This window comes from Eulemur rufifrons, chromosome 15 (assembly GCF_041146395.1).
Source record: "Eulemur rufifrons isolate Redbay chromosome 15, OSU_ERuf_1, whole genome shotgun sequence".
Taxonomy (NCBI): domain Eukaryota; kingdom Metazoa; phylum Chordata; class Mammalia; order Primates; family Lemuridae; genus Eulemur; species Eulemur rufifrons.
In genome coordinates, this window is record NC_090997.1 from 62,066,599 (window position 1) to 62,090,252 (window position 23,654).

Here is a 23,654-nt window from a genome sequence, read left to right on the forward strand (position 1 = left end):
GAAAAGTAAGCTGGCAGAACCAAGAAACTAGATTGAGGGTGGACCCATTAAAAAAATAAAAAGCTTCTTAGAAAAAGCAAATTATAGAATCAACACTGCTGAAAATAAAATCAGCGATAAAGAGACCAGATTTATGAAAGATCACACAAAAATGAGGCTGGAATAATAAAAGATGAAAACTATTACTGGCCAGGTGCAGTGGCTCACACTTGTAATCCTAGCACCCTGGGAGGCCAAGGTGGGAGGGTCACTTGAGCTCAGGAGTTCAAGACCAGCCTAAGCAAGAGCAAGACCTTGTCTCTACAAAAAAATAGAAAAATTAGCTGGGTATGGTGGTGTGCACCTGTAGTCCCAGCTACTCAGGAGGCTGAGGCAGGAGGGTTACTTGAGCACAGGAGTTTGAGGTTGCATTGAGCTAGGATGATGCCACTGTACTCTAGCTGGGTGACAGAGCAAGACTCCATCTCAAAAAACAAAACAAAACCAGACCAAACAAAAAAAAAAAACTATTACAGAGAAGATGCTGGAAAGCAGACAGTAGAGATCTTATATTCACATAATTCGTATATCTAAAAAAGAGAACACAAAGATGAAACAGAAGATAACTTTCATGAAATAACATTGGATTGAAAGTCTAGATTAAAAATGCTCATTGTATATTTCCCAAACCTCATCAACAATAATACATTTTTTCTGAAGCATAACTGAACTAACTTCAAGGATAAAGAAAGAATCTTACAGTCACATAGAAAAAAATCAATGTGGAAAGAAATCAAGTTGGTCTGAGATTTTTCCACTACAAGTAGATACTATAGTAGAATAGAATAAAATAGTTTTTACTATATTCAATTTTTTTTAAAAAAAATGTGACGTCTGGTCAGCTAGGCTATCATGTACATTTAAGTCCACAGTTACATATTTTTGGATATATGATAATTTAGGAATTATAGTCCTCATGAAGCTTCCTGAACAAACTCCTTTAAGAGTTTATGCCACCAGTCAAAATGAATAGACTATAAATGGAGATACTGTGGTAAGGAAAGATTGGTGGTCATTGAATTTGATTAAACATTGTCTTATTCTGGTCTATTAAGTTAGACAATAAAATTTTTACCATATCATGTGAGAATGTCTATAATTGAGTTAACTACAGGATGCTAAAAAGTATAGAAAAGGGGCCCCAGCCCACACTAGCAGTTTCCGTGGAGGAGGTGGCACATGTCAGGAGGAGTATTTCCAAAGAACAGATGGTGCTCAGACTGAGACTTAAAAGACAAGTAAGTTATCAGCCCAAGTGGGAAAGGGTATTTGTCATGGAGGAACAAGCACATGGAAAAGACACAGAAGCATGAGAATTATAAATTAAAAATTGTGTGATTAGTAATCAGTTTATTGAGATTTCTATAAAATATGGTCACTATTCTGTTTACTTGAAGCTTGGAGATTTATTTAAAACTCAACTTCTCATTTGTTTATGTATTGTCTATGGCTGTTCACAGTGTAGTGGCAGAGTCGAGTAGCTGCATCACTTACAGTCTTCAAAGCCTAAAATATTCACGGTCTGACCCTTTACAGAAAAAGTTTGCTGACCCTTGATCTGTACAATATACAAAGAACAAACAACTGTTTAAAATGACTTATGTAAATAGCACATGTTTTCCTATAAATTATGACTTGTTTTATGTGGTGGAAATCATGTGTCAGCATAGATTCATTAGTAGGTTTTGGAGAAATGGCATTTCAAGAGCTTGCTGGATAATGGTTGATCGAAGGGAGAAAGCTTGGTGAACCAAAAGCCTAGAGGGTGGTCCAGTATCAATTTCAAATAATTTAATGACTTGAGAAAAAAATATCAGCTTTCTAAGAAATGTCTTCAATTTCATACATTTAAAAAGAATAACCTGCCTTAAATGTACGTTCATTGAATAATATTTATTAAGTATGATCTCATTGCATTGTAAACATTTAAAATTATTGTGGCTAAAAGGAAAAGAGCACTAGTTGATATTTTGATCAGAATGTTCCTTGGGTTAATTTCAATTAGACTACTATTGTTGGCCTTCATGAAGATTGGATTGGCTGGCAAGCATTGCTATTCTCATCTGATCAAGTGCCAGCAATTCATGGTATTTTAGACAGGTGTTTTATATTTGGGTAAAAATCTGTTCACTTGCATCAGTGACACTTCCATAAACCATTTTGTTTGGTTCATCCCATAATGAGCCCTAAAAGATAAATGCTATTCATAAGTTTTAAAGTTAAAAAAATTTTCAATGTGAATTTAATTAACTTTCTTTTTATGATTTTCTTAATCCATTTAACAGTGTGAACAAGTCTAAAATAATCCCCCCATTGGAAATATCCCTGTGCAAGATTTTGTGTAGTGTTTTTGCCACATGGTGATAGATTCTAATATCAGTAATTAAGCACTTTGATTCTCATTCACAATGACAGTTTAGCAAGCTTCTTTCTTTTTCATGTCTTCTTAAAATTAAATGTTACGTGATTAGTATATTGCTAAAATAATAACTGTAGGCTGGTAAAAAATAACCAATAAGGCATTCTACAATATAATTTTCTCTTTGATGAATTTCAGTTAGATAATGAAATTAGAGACAAATAAGATGATAATATTAACTATTATAAATATGAATTTTCCTTTTCCTGATAAAGAGTTGTCCATTTGGAAAGCATCTTAATCTGATTTAACATTTGTTTTGGATTTAAATATGCAGCACATAAAGATACTTTATAATCTAAGGTAGTAACAGTTTTGTTATTATTTCAATTTTTGTAATATTTGTTTAATGTTCAGGTAATGACTTCGTATCTTCTACTTGATTGTTAATGTTTCTTGACTGTTGTGCATCCTTTAAAACTTTGAAACAAAGTTTAGCTATATACCAGCCCTTATGTTTTTGTTTTATTTTTTCCAAGGATTCTTACTGTGATAGTGAACTCCTTGAGAATATTTCCATGGTGTGATCTTTAGTTATAAACTTTAGGAAAATTGTTTATAACCCTTAGATGAAATGCTTCATTGTTCAGCCTTTGTCTAGCCACCTGAATTAGGATTTATAGACTTGCTAAATAAATGTATATTTGCCATTTTTTCCTGCCACAATTTTCATTTCATTGGTGAAATTGATTTGTCAGTTTGTTCTTTATAACTTTCAATACTAGAGCTTTCAGAGTGCTAAATAATCAGAATCAGCCTTTGAGGTCAGTGTCAGCCTCACTGACCTCCCCTGTGTTGTTACCTGAGTCAGGCTTGCAGGGATTAACCCTTTGTTAGTGTGGTAATGTCTTTACTTATGAGTTGGCTTTTTAATACTTAAGATTGAAAAAAAACAAAAGACAGAACAAAAGTAACAGACTGAACTCCTGAATTAAAGAGTTGTGGCTTTCCCCCACAAACTATAAAAGTGTGAATTTGAAGTCTGGTATTTAATATTTTACAATACAAAATGGCCATTTGATTATAAAATATTTATATAAATACCAAATTTTAGGCTAAAAAATTTGGGGAAATCTACTGAAGATATTTGCATAAATTAACCTATTTCATATGTGTTTGGGAAAATATATTTAAGAAAATTGGTTAGAGTAACAGGCCCTAAACTTTATTTGTAATGGGATTTTTGTGCTGTGTCCTTGAAATTAATAAATATCTAGGATAAAAATTGTTGTGATGTGAATTTAAAGTGTAATTCTTGTCCATCTTCCTAATGGAATATAGACCTTGTGTTAGTCAGAGCCTACCTATGGAAAAGTAATTTTGAGTGTATGCCTTTTAAAATATTTTGTCTAATTATCTTATATAAAATAAAAATAAGGATTTCTCATAAAATATATAAATTATATATTTATATTTAACTCGAATACAACAAGCTATTGCTTGCATATAAAATATATATACTGTTTAGGACTTGAATTCTCGTCTATCAGAATAAGTAGTTATTTTTGGTTAAATTATAAGATATCAATTCTTTGATGACAAAAATGATTTAAAGAAAGTGTCTCTTAAATATGAATTAGTTCTTGAATCATGAGATAAATTAGTTTAATTACACGTGGCAATTTTCTTGGTTAGTGATGTAATGTGAAATAAAATTCTCCCTTTCCTCTCCCTGAAAACTCAAGCCAATTAATAGAACTTTTAAGCTCTTTGTCATAGGCCACCATGGAGGTCTGCAGAGAAGAACTTTAATCCAATAAACATTTCATTTAGATCATGAAAAGAAAGCATGAGGAGAAGCTCCTATAAGAGAGGGTGTTACTATGATTCCAACCATGAAGAGATGTGAGGAATTTGCCAAATTAACCAAGAGGTCCTCATATTGAACGCATAAATGTGTCAAAACTAACAGAATCATTATTTAATTTGCTTGAACTCTATATTGAGGAAACTCTAAAAAGCCACAACTGTTTTCTTCAAAGCCTTCACTGTTGGGCTGGATGGACAGGGCAAAGGGAGGTTGTGAGAAATCCAGATAGCAAATAACACTGGCCGAAGCTGGTCAGAAAAGGGAATAGATAATTAGGCGTAATTAGCGTGTATGAATCGTTGTCTCTCTGCCCTTAGCTTGAATAAATTTTGAAGAAAAAACCCTAGTGGTGCAAATCCTTTGATGTAGGAAGAGTCATTGTGGCTTGGCAGCATAAAGGCAGTGTTTTATACTTTTTACATAATGGTTGTGATACAGAAAGAGTGAATGGACCCTGCACCCCCCTGTCTGCTTTATACCAAGGACTTTTGGATTCTCTTGAAACAAAATGCATCACAAGTTTTCAGTTGTTCGTAATGAGGTAGCGGACCTCATCAGGGCTCAGAGGAAGCCATCTTTAGCTTTTGTTTAAATCTTAATCACAGTTTTTTTCTTTCTGGGAAATCTGTTTTCTTAAATCAACACTTCTTTTCCCTTCTTTGCTTGCACCTCCAATAGGAGAAAGGAATAATGCTCAGGAAAGCTAAATAGAAAAGTTAAACAAAAATTATCACATAAAAGACCTATGCATTTTATGTGTTTTTAATCCCATATGAAAAAGATGCTTGCTGTATTCCTTTTTGCCTTCAAATCAATAAGATCCTAGTAAGGTTGTTTTATAATAAAATGTGTAAGAAAACAAATAGAGAATAATTTTAGATTGGTTTTTGGAAAGAACTTATTTTCAAATTGAAATTACAAAAAGTAAAATGTACATATGTCAGTATTTCACAGTATTTAAGTTTTCAATGAAAATCAATTTGGTTAAAAATATTACACAGTAGATTTATTGTAAGCTTTATTTATTTGAGAGACATAGTTGGAAATATATGTTTGAGAACCTAACTCTTGTGTCCAAAATTGTCTGTTTACCCTATGTCCATTATTGGAAAGTCAAGAAATTATTCTTGAGAAAACAATGCATTTATTTTGAAATTTTCTGAGAGAACTGAAACAATAAATCACCTAAAATGTAGCATCAGTTTATTCTGATAGTCGAATTATGTTTGCTTTGTCTATCTAAAATATTTTAAATAATTAGTTCTCAGCAAAAAGAGAAATTAGCTATTTCAAAACTCTAAAGTAAATCAGGTATTTTGCTGGGGGAGGAGGGCATTAAAACAATTTTCACTTTGTCCTTAACATCAAAATAGTACCTCTAAGTGAGTTTTATTTTTCTGATAAATTTTCAACCTCTCCCATCAGCTAAAATTTGGAATTACATTTTAAAAAATCTATCCTTCAGATACTTAAGTGCTCAGATTTCCTTCTAATTAATATTCTTCTTTTAACATATTTTAATTATAAGACTTTCTGCAGTAGTCATCAGTGATCCATTCCTCACTGTGTAATCTATGAATCTATTTTTATAAGTGTTGCTCTGCTTTAGAGTAGTTTTATTATGACGTTTTGATTCTGGATAGACTTCTTTCAAGCCACAATGCTCTGAGATGCTTTTGGCTACTTAACCCATTTTGCATATTGTGCCATTTGTAGAATAAAGTAGCCTTTTATACTCGAAGTTGATTTGAACTCTGAAAGGCAACACCTGAACATCTCACAAAACTGGATAATTATGGCTGATTGTGTTTTTCAGGTATAGGTCACAGGAAATTCATTTGGGGTAAAGTATGTACAAAGCTAAGAAATATGCAGATTTTCTGTTGTAGGATTGTGTAAAAATTATTTACAGTTAATACTTGCATAAAGGTTAGAAAGGTTGATGAAGTGATATTTAGTTTTGCTTTACTATTCACTGCATGTCAGAATGTAATTATGACTGATTCATGAAACTGTCTTAGAAACGAACCATCTTTATTAAAATGCTGATCAAGATAAGAGCTGACAGTAATAAAGAATAGAACATTTTAGTCTTGTTGCTTTTGAATGATTGCTAATTACCCCAGAGGTCATGTATAGTGCTTGGTAGGATTCATTGACATTATTTCTTTTAAGTCTGCTGTTTCAACAACATCTGAGCATGAAGACACAAACTGTGTGCACATTGAACAATAGTTTGGCCAAGTTTTTAAGGCTTCAAGATAGCTAAGAAATCTTTTTTTACTATTAAAAATTTAGCTTTTCTCTATCAAAATTATAGTGTATTAGGGGTACATGGTCCAAAATACTTTGTACATTCATTTACTATTGACTGTATCTACACTTCCCATTTTTAAGTTGGCATTAAATAGGTTATTGAGACAGAATCATGTCTGAATACATACACAAGCATATAAAATCAATAAGAACAAAATGTATCTTAGCACTAAAGTTAAAATACATATGAAGGATTCTTTAATGTATAATCAGACTATACTTTTACTATCAGTAGAGTTCAGATTGTTTTTGTTTTTATTAGATCTGAACTTTATAATTTGTCTCTAAAGATATGTGCAAGTCTTTATAGTATATTCCTGAGCCAATAATGATTGATAGGATTCACATATTATAAAATATAGTTGAAGTTGATTAACTGGATAAGCTGTGACATAATATCCAAAATAACTAAAATCTTTAAAGTTCTTAACTGAAAGTAGAAGAATGTGGAACATATATATATATATATAAAAATATGTATATGTGCGTGTATATATGTATGTGTATAAATATATGTATACACAAACAAGAAAATCATATCTCACATTTTTTTTTGTGGTTTCCATGATTTAGCAGAAAAAAAAAATGGGTTAAGAAGACAATCTTTGTGAGTCTGGCTCTGTCACTGACTTTGGGCAAGCCTCTTAAGCCTGTTTGAGCTTACATTTGTTTTCATCTGTAAATGATGGGATTGGACTACAAGATTGCTGAGGCCCTTATGATGTTATGAATTTTCAAGAAGATTAAGTTTCAGAATTTTACTTGTAAATTATTTCTTTAGAACTATGATGATTTTCCCCCAAACAGTATTCCAAATGTGATGTTTGAGTCTTAGGCTAGCTGGCCTACAAAAGCCTAATTGCTCAAATATTATACCATTGTAAAATAAAGTACAAGAAAGCAACATTTAGATTTCAACATGTCTTTATGAAGTGCTTAGTCACTGAGAATACAATGATGAGTATGTTACTGAGTTGAATCTGCTATCAAGGAAATTAGTATGTTTTAGTAGGGGCAATAGATAAATAATTATAAAATAATATAGGAAAATATTACACTATAATATTAGAGATATACAGTTTTTTATATATATAATATAGAGTGAAGAGAAGGGATTAACTGTGTGTTGGGAGGTTACAATCACAGTAATTATATAAAATAGCAATATATTAAATTAAAACCGCACATTTTAAAGTTTTCCACACCTTCTGTGATGCTGGCGATTGTGGAGAATGAATGAATGAATGAATGAATGGAAATTTATGTGAATTCTGAATGGACTCCTGTATGTGTTTACAAATTTCAGAGGTTGATGAAACTGGAGCTTTGTCATGTCTTTTGTTATCTTTATATGGATGTATCACTGCTATCACTTTTGGTTTAATAGTCATGTTTATGATTTTGTTTTTACTCCAGTTGGAATGAAGTGGAGATTTTCCTGAGAAAACTGGACAAGGCTCAGAAGGGAAAAGGGGAGGGCAGAGGAAGAAAGCTAAAAATGGTTTCAGTGTATGTAGAAGTTACCTGACATGGAATTAAATAAGGTATAAATAGTGAGAACCAAGGAATATAGAACAAGGCACAAAAGAAACTCTTTTTGAGAGGGGCAGTAGGAAAGGGACAGTACTCCAGGTTGTAACCGGATGTTAAGAGAGCCTGTTTAACTTCTGGAGTGTCCTCATTGTGTGTGGAAAGCAAAATGCAAACAAAGGGTCACACATGGTAGGCATTTTATAATTTGGAGAGTGCCTGTAAATAGCACAACCATCCATTCACACCTTTTAACAACTGGTGAAGCATTGACAGACTAATCATAACAAATGCTGGATTGTGATCAGTTGCACCATACTCGTGAATGCTAGTGAGTACCAGACTTGCCTGTCAATAAAAGTGTGTGTGTGTGTGTGTGTGTATACTCACACGGTGTCAGTGTTTGAAAGGATCTTAGAAACACTTATCCTACCATCTTATTATACAGTAGAGACAACTGAAGCTCATGTCTGAGATTATCTTACCTAAGTATGCCCAGCAAGTGGCAGAGTGAGGTCTAGAACCCAGATATCCTGCTTTTTATTGAGAGTTCTTTCCACCAAACCATGTTGTACAACATATGTGTGTGCATATATGTATGTACATGTATATACACATGTACATACATACACATATATTCATTATATTTACATATTTCCGATCTTATGTCTTTGGTGTAGAATTAATTATATTCTCAGTTGCTTTTTGTCAATAAGGAACTCTTTATTTTCTTTTATAAAATATAATCTTATTAATCTAGCTTTAGTTGTACACAATGATAAATATAGTGATATCCAAGTCTTGTTTTTAGCTAATAACTTAAAATTTACTCTTTAGATCTTTTACCAGAGATAAGAATAAGTTGTAAAATTGACTGAATTTGTCTCCTTTTCGTCTTCAGATAAAAGTGCTAATGAACAGTGAAATGACAAAAAGTTGAGCAAATACAATGAACAAAGAGCAGAATCAGAGTTTAGAATATTCATAAATGCTATCCTCGATACTGAAACTCTTAATAATGAAGTTTCTGAAATAGACAGGGGTCATTTTTTAAATATTTTATTGGGATTTAGCTTTTCTTCATTATTCCAGAGTTGTGATTATAGTGTAAATGAATCCTATGCATTATGGGTTTTGTGTATTTATGGCACAGTTTATATATATATATATATATATATATATATATTTTCCACCTATGATTATTTGTACAGAATAAGGAAAAATGTTGTGGGTAAATTTACTTGATGTTGAAAAACTAGATTTTGCAAGGCTGTATATAAAGTGAGAATTTCCTATGGCCTGAAGATGTATTGCACAGTTCCTTTCTGTGGGAGAAAACGAAAGCTTATAGGAGCTGTCATTGTGTATTTGATAGCATGGTTATAAAAAAGATTCTCAAAACGTATATGTATCCAACGACTTCTTTCCAGCATTTGGTATGTTACTCTTACATTTTTCTTCTTTTCTCTCAGGAATGAGGACTCTAGTTTTCTTGGCTAAAGTAAACAGTAGGAGAAGAATGGAATATTAATTAAAATTCTGTTTGTTATGACAGAGCTGGAAATGTATAATGGTTGTGATTTCAATAAGGCAGCTATCAGCTTTTTCCAAGCACCACTCTTTTGGTACAATACATGGAGTTCTCTGAGATCTTTCCTTTTGTAAAATTTCATGAGATAAATGAATGCAAGTTGGGCTAAAAACTCCAAACGTCACATAAGTGCAGATACACTAAATACTGAAAGCTCCCCCTTTACCACTCTTCCCTCTCCCTGTTTCTCTCCACCTTCTATCCCATCTCATTCCTACTTCCCTCCCTGGGAGTGGCCACTGTTAAAATTTTTGTTTGTATCTTTTCAAGCATTTTTCTGTACATTTGTATGTATACATATTTGTATATATGCCCAAATGTATAGTTTTATTTTGATGTAAATTAATGGAGTAAGAGATATGTCTTAATCTGAGTTATGCTTTTATCCCTTGGAGATATCCTGGAGATCTTTTGATATCATATATAATTCCATCTCATTTTTTAAAATGGCTGTACTATTATTTTAACTGCCACATGAGTTGTATTTAACTCATGCTGTTTTGAGCCCAGGGCCTCATGAGGCATATGTAACTCATGTCTCTTCACCTTGGGAGCCACGAGAACTGTTTTGCAAGTTGAATATAACTCAAACACAGAAAGCAATAAAAAATAACAAACTTTTCATTAAATTAGAAAGGACTGTTTCAAAGTTTTTATTCTATTTTTGTAATAAAACACGTGGCCCCAAGGAAAAAAATTTTTTTCTAGCATGGCAGTCAGTGTGTTAAAACTAATCTGCTATTTTTGTATACTTAGGTTTATTCTATTTTATTTTATACTACTTCTCAAGTAATGCTTTAAAAAACATGCTTACAAATGTATTTTTAGTGCCTATGAGTCAATATTTCTGTAGGTTAGATTCTTAAAAATGGAATTTCTACTAGATCAAAGAGTCTGTGCAATTAAAGTTTTGTTAGGTTTTTATCAAATTGCTCCTTGCTTGTGTATTAGCTAATATTAAAAATTAAATTGTGAAATTAAATTTGCAGATAGTTAAGAAGATATTTTTTAAGAAGCCACATTAACCCTTCTAGAACATAGGGCATATAAATAAATGACAAGATACTATCTGGAATTGAGGTATGATGCTCTGGGAATTTTATTAGATGTTACTTATACTTACTGAGTCAGTAACAGGCTATTGCAAAACTCTAATTACCAAATATTTAAGGGTGGTGGAATTTTTGAACTTTTATTACATGCTTTATTCTGAACATGGGAGATATGCATAGTGGTTCAGAGCACATAGACTGTAGACCTGAGTTCAGCTGCTGCTTTGAGATCAAAATATTTGATCTTTTTGAACCTCAGATACTATATTGGTAAATTGAGGCCAGTGATCCTATCTTCAAAGTTGTACAGTTAACTGTATAATAAATGATTATTCATGTTATTTTTATTCTGTGACAGTGTTATAAAGATAACTATGACTAAATGTTTATCTTTTGGTTTAAATGGCAGTGGGACATTTGTTGTGTAACAAATAAAAACACATAGGCTCTATGTAGTGTCCCTTAGCTCAAATTTTATAACTTTATGGATTGTTTTTGATGAACTGAAACAACTCTTCATACTCACATTAGGATTCTTTTTTTTTTTTTTTGCTTTCCACCACTATGCGAAAATATTAATAATTTGAATAGTATTAGGACAAGACTTCATTAGTTCTTACTTGCTCACCATCCTGGCACATAGCTATTTAAGATGCAGACTACAATCATATGAGATCATCCAAATTAACTAAGTCTTATCAGGAAACTGATATGCTAATGGCACCCAAGGTCTTGACCAAATTGACAAAGTTGGTATAGATTCTTATTCTCCACGATTTCTTACTGATATTCTAAAGATGATAAATGTACTTTATAAGAGTCTGAATATTTTGTAGAAATCAGTATGTCTAAGATAGAGAATAAGGAAGAGAATGTAAGTCACTGGCATTCTGAACAAGGTCCCTGGGTTGCCCTAGTCAGGTGCTTCACCTTTCTTTTCATAGATGGTGAGAGTGCTGGTGCCTTTGGAGCACTGTGGTCCCCCTTAGAGTTCCAAACACTGACAGAGAGACCCTACAGCTGTTTGTGTTGGGCTTCAGCGCTACACTTGTAGTTTGATCAGGTATGCCATCAGATGCTGGCACTTGGCCTTATTTTATTTATTTATTTTTTGGATCCAGTTACTTTGAAAGTATTTTTAGTGACATATCCAGAAATAATTTTTTTTTTTAAGAGAAAGATTGAGATGTTCCAAATCACAGTGGTGCTCAAAAAAGATAAGGATGTAACCTCATTTACAATATTAGATGTGAGTTGAGAACCTAACTCTATAAACTTAGGGTCATCCAGTTTAAGATGTGGAAATTTCTTACTGGACAATCTGTAGTATCTCATCACCCAGGTCGTTTTCTACCCCTTTTGTACATTCTTATAGTTCTCTTTTTTCCCCAGAGCCTCTTAATCTAATCAAATGACTACAGCTTTAGAGCATTTCTCCAGCTTTATCTGTCCTTTGTTTTCACAGTACTCTACCTTTCTCCTTTGTTTATTCAAATAGTTCTAGACAACTCATACACTCTTATGTCCTTTACTCCCATTGCAGAGTAATGGTGGTTTTCTTTTCATTTTATTTTAGTTTATCTAAACATAGACCAGAGGGAAGTCAATGCCACCAATTCTTGCGTCGGTGATTCTAGGATCATAAACATCAACCCTGGATAGTCCTAGGGCTTTAGTTGTCACCCATAGTGGACATTGTGGTTATTTCTCCAAAATCCATTCTACCTCTCTGCTATTGTGTAGTAGCCCTTTGATTTTGAAGGAACTGATCAGAGGTAGGCCCTTATTAGGCCAAGCCAGTGGTTCTCAATCCTGGCCCATTAGAATCACCTATGGAGCTTAAAACAGAAAAAAAAAAAAAAAAAAAAAAAATCAGCTAACTAAACCCTCCTCTGCAAAGTGTCTGGGAATGGGACCTGGGCATTGGTATTTTCTAAATATGTACCAGGTGAAGTGAATGTGCAGCCAGTGTTGGGAACCACTGTCCTACCATCTTCCCTGCTACTTGCATTGGTTCAGGAAACTCAAACCTAAACCTGTTAGCTTGTGCCATTCCCTAGGCTACAGATGTCGGTTCTGGTGGTTATAATCGACATAATCAGGGTAGCTTAAGACTATTGTTTCATGGATGTGGAAATGTTCTCAGTCTCATCTCTTAGTCATGAGGAAACCCTTCTGGGGATGAAACTCTTACTTGAAGGAGGGTAGAACTGACAGATTTGAAGAAAAAAGAACTGGGGCCCTGTTAAACTATTCTTTACCCTTGGACTTTTCAGCCAATAAATCTAGTTTATTATTTAATTGGTCTTCAATACACATGACTAAAACACTAATACACTCTATCCTGGTGGCTCCTAACTCAGAATCTTTGTCTTGGCTCCATCTCCTAGAGCTCCAAGCCTAATATCTACACTGACACCTGCACTTAGAGAAGCCCCAAGATCCTCAAATTCAGCATGCCACCAAACTGAACGATCCTCCTGTCCACTTGCTCTTCCTCCAGCTCGTTGAGGATGGCATGTTATAACCACGTGGTTGCCTAAGCCAGAAACCTGGCAGTTTTGTGACTTCTTTCCCCTCATTCTTTACTTTTAAAGCAATCAAACTCTGTTGACTCCTCCTCTGAAATATCTCTTGGATCTACTCACTTCTGCCTACCCTTACTCTATTGCTTTTCTAGGCCACTTTCACATCTTTCTTGGATTTTTCCAACACCTGCTAACTAGTCAACATTTTTTCAGTTTTTTCCTACTCCAGCTTCTTCCCCACACCAGATCAGTGATGTTTTAAAAAATTCAAATCTGTGCTTGTCACTCCCCTGCCTACATCTTTGAATTATTTCCATTTTATGGATTTAGGATGTAATACATACTACTTAAAATGACTTACAAAGCCCTTTACAACATGAGCTCTTGCTGGCTTCTATGTCCCCATTTTTTTTTCTTTTTTAAGATGGGGGTTTCACTATGTTGCCCAGGCTGGACTTGAACTCCTTTGCTCAAGTGATCCTCTTGCCTCAGCCTCCTGAATGGCTAGGACTATAGGTATATACCACTGCACCTGGCCCATGGCCCCATTTTTGTCTACTCTTGGAGTACATGCAGCTGAAAGCATCCTAACTCTTGTACTCTGCATTTTTGCTATAGTGAAATAATTTTAGATCCAAGTGAACCAAGCTTTTTCTTGCATCTATATATTCATAGGTATTGTTTCCTGAGTTTAAAACATTCTTCCCTACCTCTTCTCCCTCACCTAGCTAACTCAGGTTAATTGCTACTTCCTTTGGGTTAATTGTTGCTGTTCAGTGTTCCATACCACACTGTTCTGATTCTTAATTCTCTGTCTTCCTTGCTAGACAGATGTTCTGATCACATCCTGTTTACCCTGCTGGTGAAGGAGAGATTCCACTCCTAAATAGTATGAAATGGCCAAGCACAAGATCCCCAACACTGGGCAGAGATTGGCAGTAGTATATTAGTCACATGTACTCACCACCTGGGGGAGGAGGACACCGTACACATCAGGATTGTGACCCAGAAGGAACCACGGGAGACAGGCTTTGTAGTAACAGGAGGGTGGGGTACAGCTGGTCTGGCTGGCAGGGATATTAGCCACATAGGGAGCCTTTACCTCTGTGTGTGGGAGCCACTGGGCATATCTGGTGAGAGCAGGGGATGGCTCTATGAGGCTTTAAAATGTCAAGATAGCACTTGAAAGTTTAGGTCTCACAATCCAACAGGAAACCATGAAAGAATTGACCAAAACTGTCTTATCTACTATCGTATCTCTAGGCCTTTACACAGGGCTATGCTCATAGTAGGCATGCAACAAATAGTTGTTGAATGTCTCAGTAAATAAACAAGCAAAGAATCAATGATGTCTGAGGAGATTGGTTCAAAATAACAACACCCCTCAAGAGATTGAATAGGAAGCAATGCCTCTTTGCAGTCATGAAGGTGCTCACATCTACATAGTTAAGAGAGATTTCTCAATGATCTTTCAGTTTTAGAACAAAGGAGACAGATATTCTTAAGGATCTATACATCACACTGTGGTAGCCCAGCCTAATCTTTCTTCAGTAAGGGGCTAAATTTGCCTTGGTAGGTGTTAACAGAAATATTCTATCCTCTGAGTGGGGATCTCTCCTTGAACAGTATGCAAGGAACATTCTTAATTTTCTGCCTTTCATTTTTCTAGATTCCATGTTGATCCAATCACCTTTTACATTTTCCATCTTCATTTTGACACATTCTATTGTATGCTATAATTTGTAAGTTAACAGATGATTTTGGCGAATTACGTTGTTACAGAAATTGTTAGATGAATCTTCTTAATCTTATTAGTAAGTAGTCTTCAGAGCACAATGTTGTGAGGTTACTTCCTACAAGCTGCTGATGTCATGGATCCTGTTCCTTAAAGAGATTTTATTGAGCACTTGCTATGGTATAAATGAAGGCATTTCCTGATCTTACCCTTAGATGTTGGGGTTTGGACCTATAGGCTACAACAGAGCATATGTTATAGGTACATCTTGCAAATAGTTGTTGTTCACTTGTATATTTTCAAATGAATTTTTAAAAATATTTAAAAATTTTTCTCTTCTTATAGCCAGGGTCTTGTTTGGTCACCCAGGCTGGAGTGCAGTGGTGTCTTCATAGCTCACTGCAGCCTCAAACTCCTGGGCTCAAATGATCCTCCTGCCTCAGCCTCCTGAGTAGGTGGGACTACAGGAATACACCGCCATGCCCAGCTATTTTTTTTCTATTTTTAGCGATCATCAAAAGAAATCCATTTTTCATCACAGGGAACAATACAGTGTAGAAATGGTTTGCCTTTTTGCTGTGTCAGCAAAGAAAGAGAAGCTTCGAAATGACTTCTCTTCTGATGCTTGTTTAATTCATGTGGTACCCACCTATCCAGCTTCTTTACCTTGCCCATTTGTTTCCAATGGTCCAGTATTGTTGGAATAGTAACACCAAACCTTGCTGCTAATTCACGTGTAGATTGAGATGGATTCACTTCCACTACAGCTTTCAGTTCATCATTATCCACCTTGGGTCTCAGGTCGTCCACATGGCTCATTTTCAAGATTAAAATCACCAGAACGGAACTTCCCAAACCATCGATGTACTGTGCATTTATTAGCCACATCCTTCACAAACACTTCATTGATATTTTGAGCTGTCTGCACTGCATTGGTTCCACGATGGATCTCACATTTGAAAATAATACGAATTTTTTACTTATCCAGGGTTTCACAAAAATTGCTCTAAAAAAATTTGAAAGATAATCACAAGACAAACACATGTTTTGAAGACTGAGGATGTACCCTCACAATAAAAATAAAAAAGAGGTGTCAAAGTGAAATGTCAGAGATATCAACTGCCAAACTTACTACTTAAGGAAATTGGACATTTCATACTTAATAATGTAAATGCATTAATAAGAGTTTCCAAGGATGCAAAGTCAGAATTTAAAAACCAACTGTATCTCTAGCTAACGCTTAGGAATATTCACATACTGCTGTTGGGAGTGTAGATTGATAGAACTACCTTGAAAAACATGCAGTATCCACTAAAGCTGAGCATATTCTTATTCTGTGGTCAAACAGTTCCTCTTCTAGGTATATATCCAACAAGAGCACATGCGTGTGTGCACCAAAAATCATGTGCATGAGTTTTTGTGGCTGAATTATTTGTAAGAGCAAATAACTAGAAACAACCCAGATGTCCATCAACAGTAGGATGAATCCATAAACTTTGGCATATTCACACAGAGAACATGATACAGCAATGAATAAACTACAGCTATTCACAACATATGGGTGGAGGAATCTCACCAACATGAAAGAACCATATCATAAAATAATGTATACTGTAGGATTTCACTTATATAAAGTTCTAAAAAGAGGCAAAATTCTCTGGTACTAGAATCAGATAGTGGGTACTTTTGGGGAGGTAGAATGTGATATTAGGGAGGGCTTCAGAGGTACTGGTGATGTTCTATTTCTTGACTGAGCTGAACATTTAAGATTTGTGTACTTATCTGTATTTGTGTTATGCCTAAATTATAAAAAGGTTAAAATAGGTAGAAGTTTATGTATTAAATGTTATGTATCACTCCTTAAACTTGGAAGTAGTAACACATGATTATTTTAAATGACAATCATCTTAGAATGTAGAGCTGCCTCAAAAAAAAAAAATATATATATATATAAAAAGACACCCTCCACTCAGTCTCCCGCCTTTTTTGGGGGTGGTTCAATATATTTTTGTACTCTTACTTGTCATTTACTTATGGAATTGTATTCTTAACAAAGTAGTACAGTATGCAATATAGCTTTCCTGTATTTAAATGTATAGTTATTTTCTCTCATAGAACTTTTAAGATATTGAAAAGAATTAAGTTTAGAACTTTGTATATAACATGATATCTGTCTGTCTCTATCATCTCTTTATGCATAGGAAAAACTTGAAACATATAAGCTATGTGCAAACTTTTTTCTGAAAAGAGGACTTTCAGTTCTACTTTTATATGTTTAATATTGTTTAAAATTTTTACAATGAGTATGGATCACGTTTTTAGCTCCAAAAGATACATTTAAAAAAACTAAATTAAAAGAAATATCTCAGTTATTTAAAATTTTATTTCCTGGAACAAGAAAAAGTCTCAACCATTTTTTCTTTTTATTGCTTACTTACAGAAAATGTATAAAACCAATCAGTTGAATATTATCAAGAAAAACTCCAATAATTTTGATCCTTTAAATTTCTACTTAATATAGTCACTTAGGTAAGGCATAGAAGTTTGATTTATGTGGTTGGGTTTTTTTCTCTTGTTCCCAATTTTCTATATTAAGCAACATTACTTTTACAATGCAAAGTATTAAGGTAGGCAAGTCTTTATTATTTCAGTCTTTGCTTAAGAGATTAATATGTTGTGGTTTTAAAGGACTTTCTCCACAATACTATTATTCTTTTGTTCCAACTGGGAATGGAATAGAGGCTATATAAAGTTTTATTGTGAGGTGACTATTTTTCTAATAATATTATTCAGGATTGCTAAAAATACACACAATAGATCTTAAGGACAATGTAAACTGCTGTAATACAGTTCTTTTAGTCATACATTTTTCTTTGCAAAGTCAGAGGCCTCTGACTCAGGAGTATACTCGCAAGGGTATGTTAACCTCCCTCCTTTTTCTCTCCCAATTTTCTTTCTTTCTTTTTTTTTTTTTTTGAGGCAGAGTCTCGCTCTGTTGCTTGGGCTAGAGTGCCGTGGTATCAGCCTAGCTCACAGCAACCTCAAACTCCTGGGCTTAAGTGATCCTCCTGCCTCAGCCTCCTGAGTAGCTGGGACTACAGGAATGCGCTACCATGCCTGGCTAATTTTTTCTATATAGTTTTAGTTGTCCATATAATTTCTTTCTATTTTTAGTAGAGACAGGGTCTTGCTCTTGCTCAGGCTGGTCTCGAACTCATGACCTCAAGCTATCCTCCTGCCTCAGCCTCCCAGAGTGCTAGGATTACAGGCATGAGCCACTGAGCCCAGCCTCCCCCAATTTTCTAATTGCATTTTTTGATTGTGTAATTGTATTTGTCCTTTGTATACATAAATATACACATTATTTTAAAATAAATTTTGTTTGGTGGCTGATTAGTGTTATATATTAGCATTGGTAGTGATAAGAGGTCACAGGTTTTGTAAATATCACTGGAAATTAGGAAATTACTTAGAGATCATGCCCGTTTGACTAGGTTGACTGTCATCTCCAGCTTAGGTTTTGTCCTCCACCCAGTGCTTTGAAGAATCTAGTGTAAGTGAATGAAATCTGAATATTTGAGGGTTTGTTTTTTTAAATATATAAACGGAATGTTAGTATTTTTCAGACAATTAAGAGCTAACATCCACGGGCTTTGGTTATAGTTCTTTTGCTGCTGATTAGATATTCCTCAGTGGTGATTAGTGAATGTACAAATGCAATCATTTGGTAGGGCTTAATCACTCATACGATAGAGAAGTTAGTTACCCAGAAAGAGAAATTGAAGCTTGCATAACTTTCATTAATCTTTTTTTTTGTTTGTTTTATTTTTATATATTTTTTGAGGCAGTCTCGCTCTGTTGCCCAGGCTCAAGTGCAGTGGCATCATTATAGCTCACTGCAAACACAAACTGCTGGGCTCAAGTGATCCTCCTGCCTCAGCCTCCCAAGTAGCTGGGACTATAGGTGCATTCCACGATGCCCAGCTGATTTTTCTATTTTTAATAGAGATGGGATCTTGCTCTTGCTCAGGCTGGTCTCTAACTCCTGAGCTCTAGCGATCCTCCTGCCTCGGTCTCCCAGAATGCTAGGATTATAGGTATGAGCCACCACCCCCAGCCTTAATCTTATTTTTTTAACAGCAAAATAATAAGGAAAATTTTTGACTACATTAGGAATATTGAACAATACAAGATAAATTATAGTTTAAAAGAAACAGAGAACCTGGAAAAATATATTTATGTAACTATATTGCTTCATTGTGTATTGTATGTCTGTAGTATAGGTAGTTTGTGAATAATTGGCCCCTGCTTACCATACCAAGGCAGGTTTTTCTCAGAGAGACAGAGTAAGACATGCTAAACAAGTACATTTCCTGCTCTTTTTTTTTGCACTCTCGTGTACCAGTCACAGAGAACATTTCCTTTTTTCTTTGTACTGGGTGGCTAAACTCCCAAAATTATAGCAGGGGCAAGGGAGAGGAATATTTCTTTTTCCAGGTTTACTACATTACTCAAAAGTTAAGAGAACTATATGGCTATGCTTTTTTAAAACTCAGGTCACCTGAAGCAAGGAGAGTAGAATGCATGGATTTGGCAATGCGGTATTTCCTTCTGGTAGCATGGGTTACAGGGCCCAGGTCCTGAAAGAGAGGCCTGGGAAGTGGGTTTGAGTGACTTGGAATGATGATCTAGGGATGTCTGTCTGGAGATGCCAACTGGCTGCTCAGGGCAAGCATTATAGGGAGCCACGACTTTGGTTCAGGGGTTGTTCCTCAAATGTATAGTTTAAAAGCTTAGCTTTGTAGGCCTCCCCAGAGGTCCAGCTTCTTGGGTGTTATTTTATGCTAATCAAATTCACAATTGCTAATATATAAATCAAAATGCTGTACCTACACCAGCCTTCCAACCCAGTTGTCTGTGTCTTCACTCTTAGGGTGAGCAGCCATCCCAGATTGTCCAGGACTGTCTTAGTGTTAGTGCTGAAAGTTATGTATCCAGAAAAACCCATCAGACTAGGGAAACCCCTCAGTCCCAGGGGGATAGTTGGTCACCCTATTTCACTTCTCTGAACCCCTTAGCGGCTGCAGCACAGGATGAGGGGAAATGCATTCTCACTGCGGCTGTGTGCTGTCTCTGCCCTGAGTGCAGACGATGAACAGCCTCAGCCCTTGCATAGTAGTGCAATAGCCCTCGCATAACAGGATGCAATTTCAGGGAGGAAGAATGTTCCTGCTTCTCAAGTCTGTCCAGATATTACTGTTCTGATTATCTATTGCCTCGTAACAAATGCCTGCAAAATTTAGAGGCTTAAAACAATATCACTTTATTATCTCTTCTGGTTTTGTGGGGCAGAGGTTTGGGAAGGGCTCAGCTGGCAGTTCTGGCTCCCTCAGTAAGATAGTGGATACAGCTGGAACATCTGGAGACAGGTCAATACCTTTGTCTTCATGTCATCCTGGGGCCTCTCTCTGTAAGGGCTAGTTTAAGCTTTTCTCACCGCACAGCGGCCTCCAGGCAGTTTATGTTAACCTAGCACTTCAGGGTTCCAGAGCAAGCATTCCAGCCAATAGGTAAGAGCTGCCTCAAATGTCACATAGGATATATTATTGCATAGCAGTGTTTCCACCGTAGTCTCAAGATTCAAGGAGCAAGACTAGACCCCACTTCTTGATGTTTGAAATATCAACATCACATTATAAGAAGATATATTGGGATGGAGAGATTATTTCAACTAGCTTAGGAAAATACATCTGCTACAATTACCTTGGACCCAAAGGTTTGAAAAATACAGTTTTCATTAATAAAATAATGACATTAAAATACAATTTTTTTTTCATGAATTTTCTTAAAGCCATTTTCACTTTGAATGCAAACAAAAAGGTCAGTGTGTAAATGTTTCCCTGAAAACTTGTCCTGAAAACTCTTGGTCATCATTGTTCTAGTGAAATGAGTATCTGTTTGTCTGCCTATCTAGATATCTGTCCATCTATACCTACATAGGCATACTTTGGTGATACTTTAGGTTTGGTTCTAGGTCACCGCAATAAAGCAAATATCACAATAAAGCAAGTCACACAAATTTTTTGGTTTCCCAGTGCATATAAAAGTTATGTTTATACTATATTGTACTCTATTACATGTGCATTGTTTGAAAAAAGTAAATATCTTAATTAAAAATGCTTTATTCTTGAAAAATGCTAACAATCATCTGAGCATTCAGTGAGTCATAATCTTTTGGTTGGTGGAGGGTCTTGCCTTGATGGTTTACGACTCATCAAGGTTGCTGAAAGTTGGGGTGTCTGTGGCAATTTCTCAAAATAAGACAACACTGAAGTTTGCTGCATCAATAGACTCTTCCTTTCACAAAATATTTCTTGGTAGCCTGCGTTGCTGTTTGATAGCATTTTACGCATAGTAGAACTTCTTTCAAAATTGGACTCAGTCCTCTCAAACCCTGCTACTGCTTTATCTACTCAGTTTATGTAATATTCTAAATACTTCCTTGAGTCATTTCAACAATGTTCACAGCATCCTCTCCAGGAGTAGATTCCACATCAAGAAACCACTCTCTTTGCTCATCCATAAGAGGCAACTCCTCAGCTGTTTAAGTTTGATCATGAGATTGCAGCAATTCAGTCACATCACCAGGTTCCACTTCTATTTTGCTGTTTCTACCACATCTGCAGTTACTTCCTGCACTGATGTCTTGAACCCTTCAACGTCATCCTTGAGGGTTAGAATCAGCTTCTTCCAAGCTCCTGTTATGGTTGATATTTTGACTTCCTCCCATGAATCACAAATGTTCTTAATGGTATCTGGAATGGTGAATCCTTTCCAGAAGGTTTTTATTTACTTTGCCCAGATACATCAAAGGAATCATCATCTTTGGCAGCTATAGTCTTACAAAATGTATTTTTTAAATAACGAAACTTGAAAATTGAAATTACTCCTTGATCCATGGGATGTAGAATGGGTGTGTGCTATTGGCATGAAAACAACATTCATCTCCTTCTACATCTCCATCAGAGCTCTTGAGAGACCAGGTGCATTGTCAATGAGCAGGAATCGTTTGAAAGGAATCTTTCTTTCTGAGCAGTAAGTCTCAACAGTGGGCTTAAAATATTCAGTAAACTATCCTATAAACAGACGTGCTGTCTTCCAGGCTTTGTTGTTTCACTTATAGAGCACAAGCAGAGTAGATTTAGCATAATTTTTAGGGGCCCTAGAATTTTCAGAATGATAAATGAGCATTGGCTTCAGCTTCAAGTCAACAGCTGCACTAGCCCCTAAGAAGAGAGTCAGCCTGTCCTTTAAGCATTGAAGCCAGATTTTAACTTCTCTCTAGCTATGAAAGTCCTAGATGGTCATTTCTTCCAATAGAAGGCTGCTTTGTCTACATTGAAAATTTGTTTAGTGTAGCCAACTTCATCAGTGATCTTAGCTAGATGTTCTGGATAGCTTGCTGTAGCTTCTCCATCTGCACTTGCTGCTTCACCTTGCACTTTTATGTTATGGAAATGGCTTCTTTCCTTAAACCTTGTGAACCAACTTCTGCTGGCTTCAAACTTTTCTTTTGCAACTTCCTCACCTCTCTGAGCCTTCATAGACTTGAAGAGAATTAGAGCTTTGCTTTGGGTTAGGATTTGGCTTAAGGTAATGTTGTGGCTGGTTTGATCTATCCAGACCACTCAAACTTTCTCCACATCAGCAATAAGGCTGATTTACTTTCTTATCATTCATGTGTTCACTAGAGTAGCACTTCTAATTTGGTTCAAGAACTTTTCCTTTGCATTCACAGCTTGGCTAAGTGTCTGGCACAAGAGGCCTAACTTCCTGGCTATTTTAGCTTTTGACTCACCTTCCTCACTAAGCTTAATCTTTTCTAGATATTTATTGAAAGTGAGAGATGTGTGACTTTCACTTGAACACTTAGAGGCCATTGTGGGATTATTAATTGTTCTTATTTCAATATTATTGTATCTTAGGGAGTAGGGAGGCCTGAAGTGGGGAATGGCTGATAGGTGGAACAGTCAGAACACACGCAACATTTTTTGATTAAATTCTCCATCTTATATGGGTGTGGTCGATGGTACTCCAAAACATTTACAATAGTAACATCAAAGATCATTGATCACAGATCACCATAACAGATACAATAATAATGAAAAAGTTTGAAATATTGTGGGAATTACCAAAATGTGACACAGAGACATGCTATGAGCAAATGCTGTTGGAAAAATGGCACCAATAGACTGGCTGAACACAGGATTGCAAAAACCTTCAATTTGTATATAAAAAAAACACAACAAAAAACTGCAATATCTGTAAAATGCAATAAAGTGAAGCATAAAATGAGTTATGCCTGCATCTATGTAGGTATATACATATATACATCTTCATGTAGATATATATTCCTTCTTCCTCCCTATTCAACTGGCCGAGATAGATACAGCAAACATTCATTTGCTCTCATAGTAAGAGGTTTTTTTTGGGGGGGGGGTTGTTTGTGTGCACATATGCACCCTGAGGAGATGGAAAGAAAGGAGTAATTGGGAGAAGAGAAAGACTTTAGTGTCACAGAATGACTCAGGCTGAAAGGAAGCATGCACAGGAAGAAAGGACACTGAAGACTTT

The 23,654-nt window shown here is 35.3% G+C and overlaps 1 protein-coding gene across 2 annotated transcripts in view; it reads left to right on the forward strand.

Moving 5' to 3' along the window:
• The window catches only part of AFG1L (AFG1 like ATPase), a 166,922-nt gene that overhangs the window by 84,572 nt on the left and 58,696 nt on the right, over nucleotides 1–23,654 (forward strand). The window lies entirely within an intron of this gene.